This window comes from Eubalaena glacialis, chromosome 5 (genome assembly GCF_028564815.1).
Source record: "Eubalaena glacialis isolate mEubGla1 chromosome 5, mEubGla1.1.hap2.+ XY, whole genome shotgun sequence".
NCBI lineage: Eukaryota > Metazoa > Chordata > Mammalia > Artiodactyla > Balaenidae > Eubalaena > Eubalaena glacialis.
The window spans coordinates 89,540,496-89,550,155 of NC_083720.1; positions in this window are offsets into that span (position 1 = coordinate 89,540,496).

Below are 9,660 nucleotides of genomic sequence, written 5' to 3' on the forward strand. Positions count from 1 at the left end.
GTAAACATGATGCAACAGAACATAAGAGAGCTTGGAAGACAGCGTCCCTTACTCATTCACTGATGAATAATCAAATGGGCGGGCTTGACCTTTGAGAGAATAAACTTACTAGGGGAGTAAGAAACAGAGAAGAAACAAGAGGGCATCGAGGACCCTGGATCAGGAGACCTAGATTAGTTTAGGGAGACCTGTCAAAGACGGCATTGTAGTACTTGCTTGTGTCCTAAATCACTTGGAAAACACCTTGTATTTAAAAATCTTTGCCTTTAACTTTTAAGCATCCCTGAAAATCAAAAACAGGTGACAGCTAAGGAAAGAATGTAAACAGCACTCACCTTTGGATTATTATTTTTAAAATCTCACTTCTCTCTGCTCCCAATCACATGTTCAATGATATAGTGTGAAATTTCCAGGTAAAGTTAGCCATTGGCACCATTGGCACCATTGGAATTTAGATAAGAGAATGAGAAAAATGGACTTGGAGTGCATTATGCTAAGTAAAGTAAGTCAGACAGAAAGACAAATCCTGTATGACATCACTTATATGTGGAATCTAAAGAAATACAACAAACTAGTGAATATAACAAAAAAAAGCAGACTCACAGATATAGAGAACAAACTAGCTGTTACCTGTGGGGAGAAGGAAGGAGGGAGGGGAAAGATAGGCATAGAAGATTAAGAGTTACAAATTGTTAGGTATAAAATAAGCTACAAGGATATATTGTACAACACCAGGAATATTGCCAATATTTTATGATAACTATAAATGGAGTATAACCCTTAAAAATTGTGACTCACTATATTGTACACCTGTACTTATATAATATTTACCTCAACTATACTTCAATTCAAAAAATGTCCAAGGGTTTTGGAATGCATGAGTCCTTCACATTTTTTTCTTTTCGTGTCTCTGCACCTACTCTGTCTTCAGCTGAGGATATTCTCCTTTGCTCCCACCTTATACCCCCATCAATACCTCCAACCCAGTTAGTTCAAAGCCTGATTAATTCTCCTTGGTCTCTTGCCTCTAATTTGATTGCACTTTCTTTGAAAGGCTTTTCCTGACTCTTACTAGACAGAATATCCCTCCAAGTGACCTTTGAAACCTTGCACCGCATCCTATTTAGCATTTACCTCATTGTGCTGTAATTAAAATTTACTTGTCCAACTCCCTTATTAGTCTGTGTATACATTTAAAACTGAGTGCTATTCCGTAATTAGCTCACTGCATGGCATTTAGCAGGCTGGGCATTGAATACATATTAACTGAATGAAAGTGGCTCATGTGTTCAAGAAAAAAAAAGGAGTTAAGAGAACTGTGGTTGTTAATTGTAAAAGGCATTAATATCCAGCCCTGCGACATAAATACACTACCGTGTGTAAAATAGATAGCTAGTGGGAACCTGCTGTATAGCACAGGTAGCTCAGCTCGGTGCTCTGTGACGACCTAGTTGGGTGGGTTGGTGGGGGGGATGGGAGGGAGGTCCAAGAGAGAGGGGATATAGGTATACATACAGCTGATTCACTTCATTGTACAGCAGAAACTAACACAACATTGTAAAGCAATTTTATTCCAATAAAAAAAAAAAAAAAAAACAAAAAATAAAACCAAAAAAACCCAAACAAACAAAAAAATAAAATAAAATGAACAGTTAGGTGGTTTTTGGAAAATGGTAATTTTTCATGATAGAAAATCAAAGTAGAGCAGGCTTAACCAGGGGCTTATTTTTAGATTGTATATTATTTGGTCTTATGTAGTTGGTCATTTTATTTTTTATATTTATTTGAGTTGAATAAAATGCGTTAAAACATTTAATTGTTAAATATACAAATTTAATATGGACTGTAATATTTAACACTATTGTGTAGCTTAACTTAATTTTTAAATTATCATTATTTAATGATAAGGATCTGTGATGTTTCCTTCATTGTTTACCAAGATATTCTTTGATCTAAAAAGTCAGGGTATGAGCAAAGGCTAATCTGAACAGATTTAACCTTCTCTCTTGTCTTTCAGGCCATCTCTCTTGTCTTTCACTTGTAAGCAATTGGCTGCAAGGATACTACAAATGTTTCTAAACCATGTGATGCTGGCAGCCACTGAAGTCCAAAACACATTTAGCCTTAACAAATCTTTCAAATGATGAGGATTCACTTGCTGATAAAAATAAAGCAACAGGCAAAATGACCACATTAACCTTCATCTTTCTCCATGAGCCATGAGTATAGAGGAAGTTAGAAAACGTTTGAGTCCATGTTTTGATCTTCCTCCTTTGTACATTCGATCTAGGAAAATAAATCCCTAATAAGGAACTATTTTAAAAATGTTTATTTTGATTCTTAGAGTTTGGGCAGATGTGATAACATACCGCTGTCAAACTCTACAACACTGAAAACAAATGTGGCACTGGCATGTCCGTGTGACAAAATGCTCCCAAGACAATGGTTTTTCCTTATTTGTGAGCGTTTAGCTTTTTCTTTTCCTTCTGTATGACACACTTACTTCTTTTACATCTAATTTGAGGGTCCTAACATTTGTTTTATAAATGACAAGATTTCGATATTTATAGTGAAAAACTGTGTCTGTGTGATGGAGTGGTTTTTATTGTTATTATTAGTAGCAGACTTTATTTTTCAGAACAGTTTTGGGTTTACAAAAATGAGCAGATAGTACAGAGAGGTCTGATATATCTCTTATCCCCTGTTTGCTTTCTCCTATTTATTAACATCTTGCATCAATGTGGTATATCCGTTATAATTGAAGAACAGTTGTTGAAACATTAGTATTAAATGAAGTCCATAGTTTACATTAAGGTTCAATTTTTTGTATTGTACGTTTCTGTGGGTGTTGACAAATGCTTAATGTCAAGCATCCACCATTATGGTGTCATACAGAATAGTTTCAATGCCACCCCCTCCCCCCCCGACACAAAAGAATATCTATTCATCCTGATTCCCCTCCTGTGAACTGACAATCACTGATTCTTTTACTGTATCTGTAGTTTTGTCTTTTCCAGAATGCCATATAGTTGAAGTCAAACAGCATGTGTAGCCTTTTTAGATCAGCTTCTTTGACTTAACGATGTACATTCAAAGTTCCCCCACGTCTTTTGGTGCTTTGATAGCTGATTTACTTTAATTGCTGAATGATATCCTATTGTCTGAAGGTACCAAAATTTGTTTATCCATTCACTTGTCGAGGGACTTCTTGGCTGCTTCCAATTTTCACTAGCTGCTATTAAGATTCATGTGCGAGGCGAACGTGATAACCACTACACTACGGAAACACCCTAAAGAAGATGTGGCACATATATACAATGGAATATTACTCAGCCATAAAAAGGAATGAAATTGAGTTATTTGTAGTGAGGTGGATGGACCTAGAGTCTGTCATACAGAGTGAAGTGAGTCAGAAAGAGAAAAACAAATACCGTATGCTAACACATATATATGGAATCTAAGAAGAAAAAACAATTTAAAAAGATCATGAAGAACCTAAGGGCAAGACAGGAATAAAGACACAGACCTATTAGAGAATGGACTTGAGGATATGAGGAGGGGGAAGGATAAGCTGGGACAAAGTGAGAGAGTGGCATGGACATATATACACTACCAAACGTAAAATAGATAGCTCGTGGGAAGCAGCCGCATAGCACAGAGAGATCAGCTCGGTGCTTTGTGACCACCTAGAGGGGTGGGATAGGGAGGGTGGGAGGGAGGGAGATGCAAGAGGGAAGAGATATGGGAACATATGTATATGCATAACTGATTCACTTTGTTATAAAGCAGAAACTAACACACCATTGTAAAGCAATTATATTCCAATAAAGATGTTAAAAAAAAAAGATTCATGTGCAGGTTTTTGTGTGGAAATAAGTTTGCACCTCATTTGAGTAAATATGTAGAAGCGTTACTGTGAGATTGAATGGTTAAGACTATGTTTAACTTTGTAAGAAACTGTCGCTGTTGCTGTGCCATTTCGCACTCCCAGCAGCAGTGAATCAGAGTTCCACTGCGCCACATCCTCACCAGCATTTGGTATTGTAAGAATTTTGGATATTATCTGACTAAGAGTTAGGCTGTATTTAATGTTTGCTATAGTGTCACATACTTGAATTTCCTCTAGTGCCCTAGCTTTGGTCTCCTCTGTTGTCTTTTTCCTCCCCTTTATGAGACAGGAAGCCCAGAGGGGGCTGTATTTGAGTATTTCCCTTCCCCCGGGTGAGATAAGATTATGGTAAGATCTTTTTCTTTAACGAGTAGACCCTTATTGTGGAGGACACGCTAAGTTTATTTTATTATTATTTTTCTTTTCTTCGGCAAAACATGTTGGTTATAAAGTTTATTTGAAAGACACAGAGCAAAAATAGCCATGGAAATTCTGAAAAGAATAACTCTAGGAAACACTTCCTTAAATATTTAAATTTTTCAATGAATTTTGAAGGGTGAAGAAAATAAGACAATTATCTTTCAACAGTACAAATACTACACAGAATATCTAGCTACAGTTTTCTTTTTGTTTATCTCCAATTCTTTCTCATAAATGGCACTTTTATTTATAAGCAGATTTAGGTTTCAAAATATCCTCTAACATTCAGGAAGACTTTATTAAGTAGATGAATCTATGCTTTTTTTCCATGACCCTCAAGTTTGAAGAGACTTCTCATATTTGAACTAGGCCTAAATGTATTTTAAAAATAAACACAGACACAAATCAAATACCTTGACATTGTCTCTGTACATATTAATCATGAAGACATTGTGAGCTTTGCGTAGAAAGTAAGCAAAATATTGATGAAATAATGTTCCTCTTGGAAAATCTGTGTAACTGTAATATTAAGAAGGCAGAACAAAGGATAAGAGCTCCTTTAATATGTGGCTGGATTTACCCAATATCAAACATCTAAATAAATGACCCAAAGTTCAATTTATCATCCGTATCTCTATGACTAGAATTTTTACTTTCATCTGTTTATATTAAGATATTAATGACTGTAGACACTTTTCAAAGCCTTCTAATTTCAGGTACTTTTGAAATTTGCATTCTCATTTTTTCCCTTTAGGTTTTTCTTTTTTTTTTTTTTTAGATTGTTACTTTTCCCCTCTCTCTGCCTGAACCCAGGGGATTTTTCTCCATTTGTTCTTCAGCATGATAACCTGGTGAGACTCTTGGAAGTAAAACTCACAAAAGCCTGGGGCTTTTCTCTGGACCCTCAGGAGTTTTTAACTCTTAAACTAATCCACACTGAGCCTCCAGCATTTCATCAGTTCCTACCAGTTACTGGCTCCACTGGCTTTCACTCTCATTGACTCTCATTCTACGTGTTCTCCTGTCTCTCCAGTTTTGGGGGCTGCAGTTTGCCCTGTGACCTCATTTCTCTGATGGATCTAAGATGCATTGTTGATTTCCAGTTCAGTTTTTCTTTTTCTTTTTCTTTTCTTGTTGTGAGGATGTGATTGACTATTTACATGCTCTTTATATGTCAGAGCAAATCCAGGAGTCTGACAGCACTTTAATGCATCTACGTGGCTTCACTTTTTGATATTCTGTGAGCCTAAAAATGTAAAGTGACTACAGTCTTCTCCCACTCGTGAAAAGTCCCCTGAGAGTCTTAGCAGGAAAGAAAGACATAACCACTAACTTTTCAGTAGTGTTCATTAGAGCGGATAGCTTCTTTGAAATGCCTGATACTTGGAATGCCAGAAATTTTTAAATGATTTACAAAACTCGACATCTTTGTTTATCTTAGTAAAAGAAAATCTTTTTGAACTCAGGTTTTTTCAACATCAAATTTCGTACTTTATTTTTCATTCCTATCAGATATATACCTGCTATCCACTTGATAGAGTTACCTTTAAAGCTCAAACAGTAGTTGTTGGCCTCTAAATTGTACTGTGAATTCCAAATGAGCCTTATCCAATTATTTTAACAATGTTGTACATTTGAAAGTAATAAACTACATATAAAATAGACTATAATTCATAGTATTTTGCTACATGGGTCATGACATTATTGGTGTAATATTGCTGTACTTTAAATATGGCACTGGTAATTTGGTAAATACTTTTAAAATCCTTACATTATAGTCCTATTTTTCATGGATTTCTTTATTTTGTAGGGATTTTTTACCTTAAGTTCAAGCAAGTATCAGCTTCCAGGAAGATTATGAAATCATATGTTCCTCTTACTGTTTTGATTCCATTCCTCTTGATGGCTCTAATTCTCAAACATGATATCAATATGCAGGTTCAAGTTTCCTCATTTTACCATTTCTGAACATTCTACTCCCAATTCTTGGCAAATTAAAAATTATTTTGAAAAAATATTAATGCTATACTTCTTTTATGGTAAGTCAGCCCTGTTACTGGTCCACTGTTAGCCTGTATCTAGTAATTGGGCTCTTTCTCTACTCATGTGTCTGCAACAGCAACAATGACAATAAGAAGAGGACATAGTAAAATTTACAGAATTTATATGCCACTCAGTTTGTGTACAGTTATCTGTGATCTTCACCTTTATTCAATGGAAGTATGTCCTACAACTATGTCCTGAGATATGCAGGTGGGAGGACACACCTGTGATATTGGAAACCAACTACACAAAGATGCATCATGGTGAAGAGAGAGTGAGAGAAACCTAGGCTAATATTAAACTCTTTCCAGAAGTCATGGTCTTCATCTTTAAAATGATTCAGATTTGAATTAGATTTCTTGATCAAAAAAAAAAAAAAACCACGTTATCACAGAACAGATAGGCAGAAAGTGCTAGGACAATGGAATTCAGGGAACATGGGGTAGTAGGTAACAGAAAGGTGGGTATTAAGAGTCAGGAATTGGAGAACAGTGTCAGAAAGAGCTGAGCAGATGATAGAGGTGTTGCTATAAACCTGGAGCTCAGGAGCAGGACTAATTCCCAGAGAGACAGAACAAAACAAGTCTGAATTCTATATGAGAGGAACTTAAGGTACCCAGATAAAGATTCAGATGTGGAAGAAAAGTGAGAAACCTGGGATATAATGGGATATAATGCAGGTTTTATCATAAGACAAAGCTCCTCACATGATTTGTAAAACTGCTAAAATTATCTCAAATTTCATGAGGGCTTATTTCATCCCAGAAACTATGCTGAGTACTTTTCATAGATTGTCTCTTTTTCTCCTCACATCAATTAGTGCTTTTATCCTCATTTTAAGACAAAAGAAAAGAAGTTCAGTTAGGTTAGGTAAGTAGCAAAAATTTACAGCCACTAAGTGGCTGACTTGGGATTTGAACCCAAGCCAACTGATTCAAAAGCTCATTCAAAGAACCCTGTGGCAAAGGACTGTAGCAGTTAAGTACACCTCACTTCCCTGCACCACCTCTAGCTTCATCTTCTCACTTCATCCTCATTCTTAGCAGGATTGGCTTCAGGGCATGAGGAGATGCCACAGCTGTGGAAACCAGAAAGATTTTGGGGGAGTGAGAAGAGACGGCTTTTTTAGATATCCCCCAATTGCTTAGTCAAGTCCAGTAATTCTCTAATCTTTAATCAGCATATTGAATTCCTACTTTATTTTCATCTTTTTTTTCACTAGGTCCTAATAGTTCTGTCTCTGATGAGACTGCCTAGCTAGAGTTGAGCCAATTCTGAAAGGGATAATCATTCTAGCCTACCTAAGGGCTTCTGCCTCTGTGCATAGAGACTCAGGTGTAATTTCCATATTCCTTTTGCTCACAGGAATCTCATAGTCAACTACACCAGGGGACTGGTGAACTGGGGCAATTCCTGAAGACCTGAAGCCACAGAAATAGCTTGCACCTATACGGGTCCACTGCAACTGTGGGTTTCTGCTCTGATCTCCACTCTGTAGTCAGTCTACTTTCTACTATTTTGGCCATCTTCTAAGAAAGAATTCCATCTTGAATCTTGATCCATTCCTCTACTTCCTCAGTTTCAGAGGTAACTGAGGTAACTGTTATAGTGTATATTCTTGAAAGGTTATGAACAGGGAGAAAGGAAGAAAAATGGTGGCAGATTTATAATTTGTAAGAATGAGTTCCCTCTTTGCTTGCTATGGGTTGAATTATGTCCCCTCAAAATATATGTTAAAATCGTAACCCCTGGTACCTCAGAATATTAGTTAAGATCTTACTGTAGTAGGGAGGAGGCTTAATCCAATATAATGATGTCCTTATAGGTGACAGTGTAAAGATATAAGGGAAAAACTCCATGTGAAGATGGAGGTAGAGATTGGAGTTATGCATCTACAATCCAAGGAACACCAAGGACTGACAGACACCATCAAACCTAGGAAGAAGCAAGGAAGGATTCTACCTACAGTCTCAAAGGAAATATGGCTCTGCTGACATCTTGATTTTGGACTTCTAACCTCCAGAACTATGAGAGAATAAATTTCTGTTGTTTTAAGCCTCCTAATTTGTGGTACTGTGGCAGCCTTAGGAAACAAATGCACAGCCGTTGTTACCTGAAGGTGAAGTATAGTTCTCTACTATAATAATCTTACAATTGACCATGTAACTTGCTTTGTCCAATAGAATATGATAAGACATGACAGAGGCCATGTCTGAGCAAAAGCTTGGAATGTCTTTGTGTGTTTTGGCTGTCATTCTTTTCGTTATCCTCCACAAAGAGAACATAATGTACCAGATAATACCTCATCCTTCATCTTCAGTCTTTGAACGAGAAGACAAATGAAGCTCAGCAGAGCCCAACTACACCATAACTGAGTTGTAGCCTTCAAGTGGCATGAGCAAGAAATTAATTTTTCTCATTATAAGTCACTGATGTTTTGCAGTTGTCTGTTCTTTCAATAAATGCCAAATGAGCAAATCCTAGAAAATAAAGCTGTATCTTTCTAAATGAACCAATCTGATTAAACAAATAATGGTCAAATTAATTCATGCCATGATATATATGATACTATATATGATACTGATTAATATAAGGGAAGTACACTGCATTTTAGAAAAATATTACAGAGCACAGTAAAGTAATCTAGTATTATGGACCTTTGCACAGATTTAAGGAAAAAAATATGGTTTTGTAATACAATAAAAGTGTCTTGTTTTATCTAGGACATAAGGCATATGTAATTAGAAGTGAAGAGCTATAAAAGGCTTTAAAAATTAGGGTTGGTATTATGAAGAGACTTGGACAATACCTAGAGCTAAGAACATGGGAATATCTGACCTTTGATAAGGATAAGGTCAGATTACTGTTTCAAAAGAACATTTACTCTGACAGTGAAATGGAGAATGTCCCTTATAGATTGTAATATTGTAGTTTCAAAAAACAAACAAATCTGGACTTAGTAGAAAGAAACTTTATTTAAAAGAATTAAACTATTTCAAGATGACAGGGGATTGGGGGGGTGGAGGAAGAACCACTGCAATAGGGAGAACATTCTGACTGATAGATCAGCAAGCATCTTAAGAGTCAGGCAAGGTATATATTATGTGATCTCACTTATGTGTGGAATCTAAAAAGTCAAACTTGTAGAAGCAGAGAGTAGAAAGGTGGTTACCAGGGAGCTAGTGGGTGGGAGAATGGGGAGATGTTGGTTAAAGGGTACAAACTTCAAGCTATAAGATGAATAAGATCTGGGGATCTAATGTACAGCATGGTGACTATAGTTAATAATACTCTATTGTATACTTGAA